The sequence below is a fragment of the Peromyscus maniculatus genome, chromosome 1, assembly GCF_049852395.1.
Source record: "Peromyscus maniculatus bairdii isolate BWxNUB_F1_BW_parent chromosome 1, HU_Pman_BW_mat_3.1, whole genome shotgun sequence".
NCBI classification, from domain to species: Eukaryota; Metazoa; Chordata; class Mammalia; order Rodentia; family Cricetidae; genus Peromyscus; species Peromyscus maniculatus.
Window position 1 is genome coordinate 151,347,468 of NC_134852.1, and position 10,948 is coordinate 151,358,415.

The window sequence follows — 10,948 nt, forward strand, 5'->3', positions numbered from 1 at the left end:
AGGGAGCAACTTGGAGTCTCTCCACTCAGCTGACCGCTCTCCCCTGGCCTGCAGGCCACCAACACAATGGGAAGTTGTCACAATTCCATTGCTTCTGCTCCAGTCACACCTTTGGTGAGTAGGAAGTGAGCATGGGGACTCTCCATGGCCACATGGCAGCCCCAGTGTGGGTTCCCTCATGGGCTGCAGTAAACATTAGCCATATCTAGCCCTGCATGTCCCACTTCAGACAAGTAGTTAGGATGGTGTTTAGTCTGGAGAGCATGGCCTGGCTCTGTGCCCAACAGTGCCTAACATGTCCACGCCCTCAGGATAGTTGCCCAAGCATTGTTCATATGGAACGTTAGGAAGGTCTGAAGTGTGGCCATAGGTACTGTGTTCCTGGTCCTGAAGTCTCCACCTTCATTCAGTCATGACCTGGGTCTGAGATTGAGCACTCTGAAGGCCCAGGGCCATGAATTTTAGTGGAGATGTCATACTGGATCCTTCTCAAAAACTTTTTTTTTTTTTTTGAGACAGGGTTTCTCCGTGTGGTTTTGGTGCCTGTCCTGGATCTTGCTCTATAGACCAGGCTGGCCTCAAACTCACAGAGATCCGCCTGCCTCTGCCTCCCTAGAGCTAGGATTAAAGGCGTGTGTCACCACTGCCCGGCTCTCAAAAACCCTTGCTCCTTGGCTGGTGCAAACTGAAAAGGCCTTGATTTCTCCCTAGGACTTAGTCTGGCTGAGTCACTTCCCTCCAGTATGACAGCAGCTCTCCCAGGGGATCCTCTGTCTTCACTGCTATTGTGATCCCTATGTTTTTTTTTTTTTTTTTTTTTTGGCTTTTTTTTCGAGACAGGGTTTCTCTGTGTAGCTTTGTGCCTTTCCTGGAATTCGCTTTGGAGACCAGGCTGGCCTCGAACTCACAGAGATCCGCCTGCCTCCCAAGTGCTGGGATTAAAAGCGTGTGCCACCACCGCCCCGGCTGATCCCTGTCTTCTTAAGACAGGCTCGGCTCCCAAGACAGTGAAGGGAGTGATTCTGCTCCAGAACCCTGGACCTTGGTGAAGAGGGCATCTCTAAGCTAGGTTAGTCTCACAAGATGATCAGAACCCAGAACAAGAACCCAAGTACCAACACAGGGAGAAAGTGCCATTCCGGGGCTTCAAAGACTTGTAATCTTGGGGCGCCTAAAATGAGGTGGAAACACAGGCGCCAAGGGCATCCAGGAAGAGGAGAGGTGAATTTGGAGTACAGATTATTAGTGAAGGGTGCCAAAGCCCATGGAGATCCGCCCTCGACACCTCAGGACCCACAGAGTGATAATGAGCTCCGCCAGCAGGTGGCGCCTGGCAGCAAAGACCCTTGTTCACCTCCCGCTGCCCACCCTTGACCTGAAGTAAACCTGTGAGACATGAGTGAGAAGGTAAGGGTCATCTTGGTTAGTACATTGCAGCACCCAGTGGGTGTCATAAACAGTCTGCCCAGAATCCAAGCCGGAAGCCACCACAGAAATCCTAGACACAGTTTGCCTGGGTCGAGGCTTCTTCCTCCTGAAAGAGGAGGACCCTGGGCTGGCCTTTTGTCCCTGGACTAAGGACTTCCTAGCTTGTGACTCTGCACCCTTCCTGGGTGCTCTGGGTACGTCGAGCCAGAGGTAGGCAATGCTTAGATACTGCCTGCCAGTGCCTGCTAAGTAAAAGAGGACTCTATGCAGGACGCTCGTCAGCTGCTGTCTCCGACAAGAGGCCAGAAGCCTTCCTAGCTGTGAATGGCCTGCACTATACCCGCCACAGCTCCTCTTGGGAAGGAAGCCAGGGAAACCTGAGTAAGTTCAGCACAGGACCAGTCAGGGAAAGGAGAGTCAATGTACAATTGCCACCATATGCACGTTATTGACTCCACTGTGAACAGATGTGTGAGGGTACCAGTTACGTGAGGAGCAGAGTGACAGGTCAGGGCCACTAGCCAGGATAAGGGACAACTGGGAATGGCAGGGCACATGCATACTTTCCCCAAGAAAACAGTGTGCGAGAGAATTCAGTCCTTTGACTCTGAATTCGAAGAGCACGTACTTCGTGGAATCCCACTCTTGGTACCCGTCCTCTAACTTCTTTGGCTGCTTACAAGGATAATTAAGATCAGTGTGATGATGGAGACGACCACAGCACTGATGTTCAGTCCCTTAGCAGTTGTAGCATAGGTCTGGGCCCCAGTCATATCGCCCACCATCTTCCTGTCCCTGGACTGGAAGAGAACAAATGATGAGTCATCTGAGAGCCAGGTGCTCTGCCTCAGTTCCCCCATTGTCCTTCCTACCCACTGCAGTCTCCTCCCTCAGGTCAAGGACCCCCGCTACCTTTCACATACCCAGACTATCCAGCAGAGCCCAGCACTGTCTGCTCACCCCTCTATGAGGTACTGTTTTCTATAAGCCCCACTTTCATACAGACTGGTGTCCCATTCTCAGGGTAAAGGGGCATTCCACAGACTAAGCAGTAAGGAGAATTCCTCTAAACTAGAGTGGAGACAGTGTTCCCCAGAATCCCTAGGCAGCCCCACCCTTTGCCTATCTAGGAGAGTCTCCAAGACACATAGAACCCACATACACTATATGCTATATACAGAGTCTCTACACACAAACGTAAGTACATACAGGACACCAAACACAGTGTCACACATGCACAAACACAAGGCTGTACATGTCCCTGGTAACCCTTGGGCAGGAAGAGCTTCAATCACACACATACCTTCTTGTCCCATCACCCCCACCTCAATGACTCACCTTCACAGAGAAGATGTAGGCAATGAAACCCAGGCAGCAGCTGCTCAGGAACACTGTGTTAAATGTGGACCAGGTAACATAATCCACTGGGACAATGTCGCTGTTAATGGTAACCACGGTGATCTTGAGCCAGGGTCCTCCTTGACCATGTTTTGTGCTTAAAGGAAGCTCTTGTTTTAAAGAAGTTAGAAGTTCCTGTGGATAGAGGAGTCCTGGGCGCTTATATATAATCTTCTGCCGAGTGAGGTCTGGATGCTGTGGGATGGGCTTGGTAGGATATAGCGCCCCCTTCTCAACGGCCTCTTTAAAGTTCCGCTTTCTCAGAAATGTCTACTCCTGTTGTTTGTAAACCAATGAATTATCTGGGGAGTGGGATGTGGCAACAGATTACTGACGGCTAATTACAGTGGGAGAGGGTTCTAGAAGGGCAAGGGTCAGGAGAGCCTCTTGTGCTGGAACCCATGTCAGCACTTGGTCCGCCAACGCCCTGCTTAGAATAAGAGTACTGGTGCTTTCTCCGGGCCCGGGAGTCTCCCCAGCCCAAGCCAACTGCTAGAGCAGCCATCTTCCTAGTCAGGACCCCACAGCCCTCTACCATGCCATCCCAGAGCACCCAAAGCTAGCCCTCACTGTAGGAGCAGAAATTCATGCCCTTTTACTGCCTGACGCTTGATTTGGACCAGGGCTGGAAAGTACTACAAATCAATGTCATTCTTGTTGTCCCAGAGCCAATGGGCAATATGATGCCTTTCAGGCCAAGGCTCTGCTCACAGGCTGAAGAGGGGCCGTGTTGGGAGATTGGACTGTTTATTCCAGGCACAGGGCAGCATCCTTGCAGTGCTGGACTAGTGTATTTGGGCGATCCCACCTTTCCTTCCCATCTTTCATCATTTTATTATCAGACTTGGAGTTGGGGGGAGAGAAGGTGGATATGGACCACACCTAGTGGGGCTGCAGGAGGTACAATATCAGGTTGGCCAAGGCCTTCCTGAAAGTGCAGTCTTTTCTTCTTGCCTCAGCACACCCTCACGGAAAGATAGGGAAATCGGACCAGAGAGAAGTGAGTGCTTGCAAGTGACGTATGCACCATTCATTTTCCCCAAATAGCAGAAACTACCATCCTGGATGGTCCCCAGCCCTGGCCCTCGGCCCTCTGGTCACACTGCAGAGGTGAGGATACCCTCTCCTTCTGCTGTTCTCCCCCAGGACCAGTAATCTCCAGCATGGCAAGGCCCAGGGGACTTCTGTCAGTCTGGACTTCTGGGTCCCTTGAAGCTACTGTCCTGTCTCTTTTCCAGGGTGGTTTTTGTGACCGTGAGCCTTTCAAATGTGGTGAGTTGTACTCACCAAGTGCGTGAAGTATAAAAAGCACACACTGAATTTTGAAGACTTGGTATTCTAATATCTGATTGGTTTCAGATCTGGTGCTATGACAAACACAACTGACAAAAAGCAACTTAGGGGGAAAAAAAGGGTTTATTTGCTTACAGTTCCAAGTCACCACCATCATTCCAGGAAAGAAAGGCAGGAACTCAAGCAGCTAATCACATCACATCTGCACTCAGGAGCAGAGAGAGAAATGCATCCTTGCTTGTTTACCTACCTGCTTGCTCTCAATTAGCTTTCTCCTCTCTTACACTTTCCAGGCACCCCTGCCTAGGGAATGGTATTCTCCACAATGGACTAGATCTTCCTCAATCAATTAACACACTGGACAGTCCTTCACAGATAGGCCTCCAGGCCAACCTGATCTAGAGAATTCCTCATGAAGACTCTCTTCCCAGGTTGTGTCAAGTTGACAGTCAAAACTGACAACACTTCCTTAAAGGGAAAAAAGATACTTTTTAGATAAAGTATAGCACATATATTTCATCAGTAATTTTTTGTTTTTGTTTTTTTCAAGACAGGGTCTCTCTGTGTAGCTTTGCGCCTTTCCTGGAACTCTCTTTGGAGACCAGGCTGGCCTCGAACTCACAGAGATCCGCCTGCCTCTGCCTCCCAAGTGCTGGGATTAAAGGCATGCGCCACTACCGCCTGGCCTCATCAGTAATTTTTAAAAGATTTATTTTTACAATCTTGAAGTATGTGTGTCTTTGGGGAAGTATGTGAACATGAGTACAGATGCCTGAGGAAACCAGAAGAGGGTGTCAGACACCCTGGACCTGGAGTCAAATGTCATTGTGAGCTGCTTAACATGGGTGCTGGGAACCTAAAACTTTTTGCTTGGCCACAAGATTAAATTGTGCGTGTGGTCATTTTCTTGAGCCCCCAGACCCACTCCTAACATTTCCTGCTTTGGACAGTGCAGCTAGGCATATGTGGACATGCATGTGAGCTATGGGGCTCCTGTGTGAGAGCTCTGGTTTCCCAGGCCTGACTTGCCACATCCCTGATCATGCAACACATGCTATGGAGTGGGCTTCTCAACAGGGCGCCTGCCCGAGGGAGTAGTACAGACTCCCCTCAGCCACAGTCCCGCATGGAGAGCAGGCAGTGTATCCTCCACTTGGGCTGACAGAGACTAACCCATGTGTAGCCAGACAGCAAATATATGCAGGGTCCACTTCTTACATCTGGCTTCATACTCTGGCAACACAGGCTGAGGAAAGATCCAGTCAGTGGGAAAACAGGAATGAAAGGAATCCATGACAGTCCCTTCCTTCCGGACCAGTGGAAGGGGAACGTGCACAGACCCCGGAGAGTGAGTGGATGGGAGAATATAACTGTAGTATTGCTACCACAGCCAGCCTGCCACCGTGAAGGAGCACCCAAAGGGGGAGGGGGTCCTGGACAGCAAGGTTCCAGAAAGAGATGAGGGGGCACCCTCATCCACTGAAGCCTGAGGAGAACAGGGGTCCCTCTTTGTGAACAGGCACTCAAGAGCCAAAGTACAAGGCAGCCATGTGGAGGAGAGCTATGAGGGTAGACACTGACTGTTACCATGTGACTCTGAAATCAAACAGGGTTCCTTAAAGCTAATGACATGTATGAACTGGTTGTACTGTCTCCTGAAATACCAACTCAGACTGTCAAAGCTAGAGCCCCAGTCTGCCTCTGCCTGGTTTCTGTTCTGCCGTCTCTGAGACTGGGTATGTTATCATAAAGAATTGAGGTTCATTCTTTATGATAACATAATTGGGCTCCTAATCCTGGAGACTAGAAGTCCCCAAGTTGACCAGCTTCCCACTGAAAATCCCTTTGCAAGGATGGGTCCCTCCCCATGACAATTCCTCAAGGCCCAGTGTAGTGGGATACTGAATATAGTTATGCCAGCTCATGAACGTATTCCTAAGAATACTGTACGTGCTAAAATTATCTTGGGTAAACTGGTCTCTGGACCAGCTATACATTCCTATACAGTGTGTCCCTGACCTAAAGGTTATGAGAACTGCCTGGCCACTGAACTGCTATCTCTCTGCCTCTGTAAACAATGCTTGCTTACAAGCCCGGCGGTGGTGGGTGGTGGCGCACGCCTTTAATCCCAGCACTCCGGAGGCAGAGCCAGGCAGATCTTTGTGAGTTCGAGGCCAGCCTGGTCTACAGAGCGAGATCCAGGAAAGGCACAAAGCTACACAGAGAAACCCTGTCTCGAAAAACAAAAACAAACAAACAAAAAAAAAAAAAAAAAAAAAAAAAACAATGCTTGCTTACTGCAGATGCCCACAGATACTTTTCTGTATGCATCACAATTGCAGGTTTGCCTTTAAAAACTCAAACAAATTGGAGGTCAAGGCTGCTTCCCGCTGCTTCCCACTACACTGCCTAGGATAGCCCAGCCGGCCGTAAATAGAGACTCTCTATATGACTTATTTGGGCATTTCTGTAGTTTTTCTCTTTAGATACCCCACCAGCACCTCTCAACACCATCTAATTGATGACCAACCTCAACATGAACTCTGGTGAAAACCAGCCACACCCAAGCCACTGCCATATCTCTGTCTCCACTGGCCAAAAGGGGCCGAGAAAACGGTGTAGATCTCACTGCCACAAAGAATGCCCTGGGGACAGGGAAAAGAGAGTATGGCATCCCATACACACACCCTAGTCTTGTCCAGAAATATCTAGCCCTAGGGTCAGGACCTGCCCTCACCTTCAGGGTTACCATAGAGCCACCCTCACCCTCAAATCAGCCTACTGCAGAACTGCTCCTCATCTGAACATTTGTGGGGGCAGAGTCTGACTTGTAGTCAGAGTCCTGCTTGAGAGGTGATATGCTGAAAGAGAACGGATAGATACAGCATGTACTGTGAAATCACTATGCCAGAAACAGACAGGCATGTTTATGTCTTTCCACAATGTCAGAGTGTACTGACGGGCAATAAACTGACAAGCTATGTTAGTTTTACTTGCAGTCATTGGCCAAATGAATCTGAATCTGATTTCCCTTCGCTATGTCTCTGTCTCTGTTATCTGTCTGTCTCTGCCCCCCCCCCCCCCCCCCCGCCCCCGGCCGTTGGCGTGTGTGTGTGTGTGTGTGTGTGTGTGTGTGTGTGTGTGTGTGTGTGTGTGTGGTGGGGGAGGGTTGCGGTATGTCTGTGTAGATGTCTGTGTGTGTATGTCTGTCTCTCTCTTCTCTCTTCCTCACTCCCTCCCTCTCTCCCTCTAGACATGATTCTCACTGTATAACCTGGCTAGCCTAGAATTATTTATATAGACCAGGCTGGCCTCAGACTCACAGAGATCTGCCTGGCTCTGCCCCTGTAGTGCTGGGACTAAAGGCGTGTGCTGCCACCACCCGGCCAAAACAGGTTTTTGTTTGTTTGATTGATTGGTTGGTTTTTTCAGGGTTTCTCCATGTAACCCTGGCTGTACTGGAACTCACTTTGTAGACCTTGAACTCACAGAGATCTTCTGCCTCTGCCTTCTGAGTGCTGGAATTAAAGGTGTACACCACCACCACTGGGCAGCAAACCAGCTTTTAATTCCAATCTTCTTTTTTTTTTTTTTTTAAGATTTATTTATTATGTATACAGCATGTATGACTGCAGGCCAGAAGAGGGCATCAGATCTTGTTACAGATGGTTGTGAGCCACCATGTGGTTGCTGGGAATTGAACTCAGGACCTCTGGAAGAGTAGTCAGTGCTCTTAACCTCTGAGCCATCTCTCCAGCCCTAATTCCAATCTTTATTGCTAACATTAACTCTCAGGTTACACATTCTACGTCACATACGCTAGTATCTATTACTATAGAGAATGGCCACAAGGGGTTGAAGAGACTGCAGCAGGTTTGGGGGAGTTCTGGTGAGTCTCCCTGAGAGACAGAAGCAGGAAGCTGATCGGGCTGTGAAGAGGGAGGGTCTCTGCAGAGTCACATAACGAACTCCCATTGGAAGGTGGCTGAAAACACCACTACAGAAACAAGCCCCATGGTCACAGGTTTGAGCTGAGTCTTGGGGTCCAGACAAGCTACAGAAGCAAGACCACATCCAGACAGATGACTGGGAAGATAAACAGAGGACACTTCCAGTAGGCTCCATCAGCACAGGGTGGGTGGGATGTGTGTGTGTGTGTGTGTGTGTGTGTGTGCGCGCGCGTGTGCAGAGCTGAGCCCCTGGAATAGTTAGGAGTTCTCTGTTGGTTCCTCAATGCTTAGTGGGCAGATTACTGGTAGGGCTGTTCCCATTTCAATGTTAGCTGTCTTTTGTATGGAGTCCAGATGAGCCTGACACACCCTTTCCTTGGTCTGGTGTGTTTAATTAGTCCTCGGCCCCAGCTTTCTTAATGAAATTTTACTATGTCCTTGTGTTCATATGGTCCCAGTCTGCTAAGTTTTTGACATGGCACTATTTACTTTGAAAACAGGTTATTTGATGCTGGGCCTGGTGGAGCATGGCTTTAACCCCAGCATTTAGGAGGCAGAGGCAGGTGGACTTCTGTGAGTTTAAAGCTAACTAGGTCTACGTAGCGAGTTCTAGGCCAGCCAGGGCTATGCAGCCAGACCGTGTCTGAAAACAAAACAAACAACAAAAAAGCATCTAGCCATCAAATCAAAGAAGATGAAATATCACTTTTGCTCAGTGCTTCACCCTGAATTTAATAGACAGCCTAATTAGTTTAATATCTCTCTTTTTAGGTTAAAAAAAAAAGTGATGTTCCAGGGACCTGTCTGAAAAAATGCCAGAGGAAGTCAAAGACAAAGAAATTTTATAATTTTATTATGGGATGTTTATTTAAAAAAAAAAATCAGCCAGGCCTGGTGACATACTCCTTTAACCCAGTTTTTAGGAGGCAGAGGCAGAGGCAGGCATATCTCTGTGAGTTCAAGACCAGCCTGGTCTATATACTGAGTTCCAGGGTGCTATGGCTACCCAGTGAGACACTGTCTCAAAATTAATCAATCAATCAATCAATCAATTAACTAATTAATTAAATAGTTTAAGCTTGTGACTCACTATACAGGGTTACAGGTAATTGAGAAATACATCTTAGTTATGCATTTAACAAAAATCATAAATATTTCAGAAGCAGATGAAGAATTCAGAGGCAGATAAAGTTGATAAAGTTACTGTAAAAGTTAAAAGTTGTGGACACCCCCCCCCCCTTTTTTTTTTTTTTTTTTTTTTTTTTTTTTTTTTTTTTTTTTTTTTTGGAGCTGAGGACCAAACCCAGGGCCTTGTGCTTGCTAGGCAAACGGTCTACCACTGAGATAAATCCCCAACCCCATGGCCCTTTTATTTTGGTTTTTTGAGACAGGGTTTCTCTGTGTAGCTTTGCGCCTTTCCTAGGACTCACTTGGTAGCCCAGGCTGGCCTCGAACTCACAGAGATCCACCTGGCTCTGCCTCCCGAGTGCTGGGATTAAAGGCGTGTGCCACCACCGCCCAGCCCATGGCCCTTTTAATAGACAGACTTAGATAGGTGGTGGTGGTGGGGGGAGTGGTGGTGGTGGGGGGTGGGTGGGGGGGGTGGGGGGAAGTGGGGGGGTGGGGGGGGAGTGGTGGTGGGGGAAGGGAGTGGGTGGTGGTGGTGGTGGTGGTGGTGGTGGTGGTGGTGGTGGTGGTGGTGGTGGTGGCAATCCCAGCCCTCGGGAGGCAGAGTCAGATGGATCTCTGTGAATTCGAGGCCAGCCTGGTCTACAGAGTGAGTTCCAAGATAGCTAGGACTGCTTCACAGAGAAACCCTGTCTTGAAATTCAACCCCCGCTGCCTCCAAAGGGGGAAAAATAGACAGGCTTATGTAAACTCTTTGTGACCAAGAACCTACAACATGCACACGCAGAGCACACAAGAGCATCTTTATAAAACTTAAAACCTTCCTTCCCTAGGCCAGTAACTTAAAAAAGAAAGGCTTTTTCCGTCATTTACTGAGACCAGAGGAAACTAAAAAAGTTTTGTAGTTGTAGCAGGACAATAAAGGTCTGATTTCTGTTTACTTTCATGTTAACCTTTGTTTGGGTTGGGCCTGGTGGTTTACATCACAGTTCCAGCACTTGAGAGGATGAGACTCAAGTTCTGCTGTCAGTTCTAGACCAGCCTGGCTACAAAGTGAGATGAATCTCAAGACACAAACAGCAACAAAACTCATTTTGGCCACCTTACATAAAATTCCATTTCTGCCAACTGATGGCAGACACCACCACCACCACCACCACCCCCGCCCTCCCCCCCACACAGACCTCCCTTTCTAGATTTCCATTTAGCTTGCTTCTTCCTTCATTTCTGCTGAAAACACCTTAAACAACTCCAAGACTATACAGAATGAGTCCTGTAACTGGAAGCGTGTTCATATTTACAGCTACCCTAACAAAGGCATGGCTTCTCCATGGATCCCGTAGGAGGTGGTGGGTTCCCTCCCTGTTTAGTAGTGATGGTTATCATCCACAAGTTGGAACTCTCGGTCCTATCCGCCTTAGTTTTCCGGTGACTACCTGGAAGAAAGAACGCCTGTAAGCGCTGTTCATCATACTCAGCATGTTCAGGTCAGCACACCTGAAAGCTGTGCCGTTTCACAATTTCTGTGAACTGTGCCATTTCACAATTTCTGGTAACCTTGCTTTTTCCAAACAGGAGATTACAGTGGGTCAAACCATGTCTGCTAAGCATACCCGAAACCGTATAGCTCTTCCTTGGGTACACAAGTTTCTGAATTGTATCTGCTTTTTAAGAGACCTAAATAGTTAATGATCACACATTATTTAATTTAACTTGGCAAGAATCTATGGACATAAATTACCAAAGAGACT

At 48.3% G+C, this 10,948-nt stretch overlaps 1 pseudogene across 1 annotated transcript; it reads right to left on the bottom strand.

Annotated features, from left to right (window-relative positions):
- Positions 1-967: 967 nt before the first annotated feature.
- On the bottom strand, positions 968-5,149 carry LOC143272403 (interferon-induced transmembrane protein 2-like; annotated as a pseudogene). The gene is made up of 2 exons (XR_013049933.1): positions 2,767-5,149; positions 968-2,228 (listed from the first exon to the last, which is right to left on the bottom strand). The product of XR_013049933.1 is annotated as an interferon-induced transmembrane protein 2-like (transcript).
- Between the last annotated feature and the right edge of the window lie 5,799 nt (positions 5,150-10,948).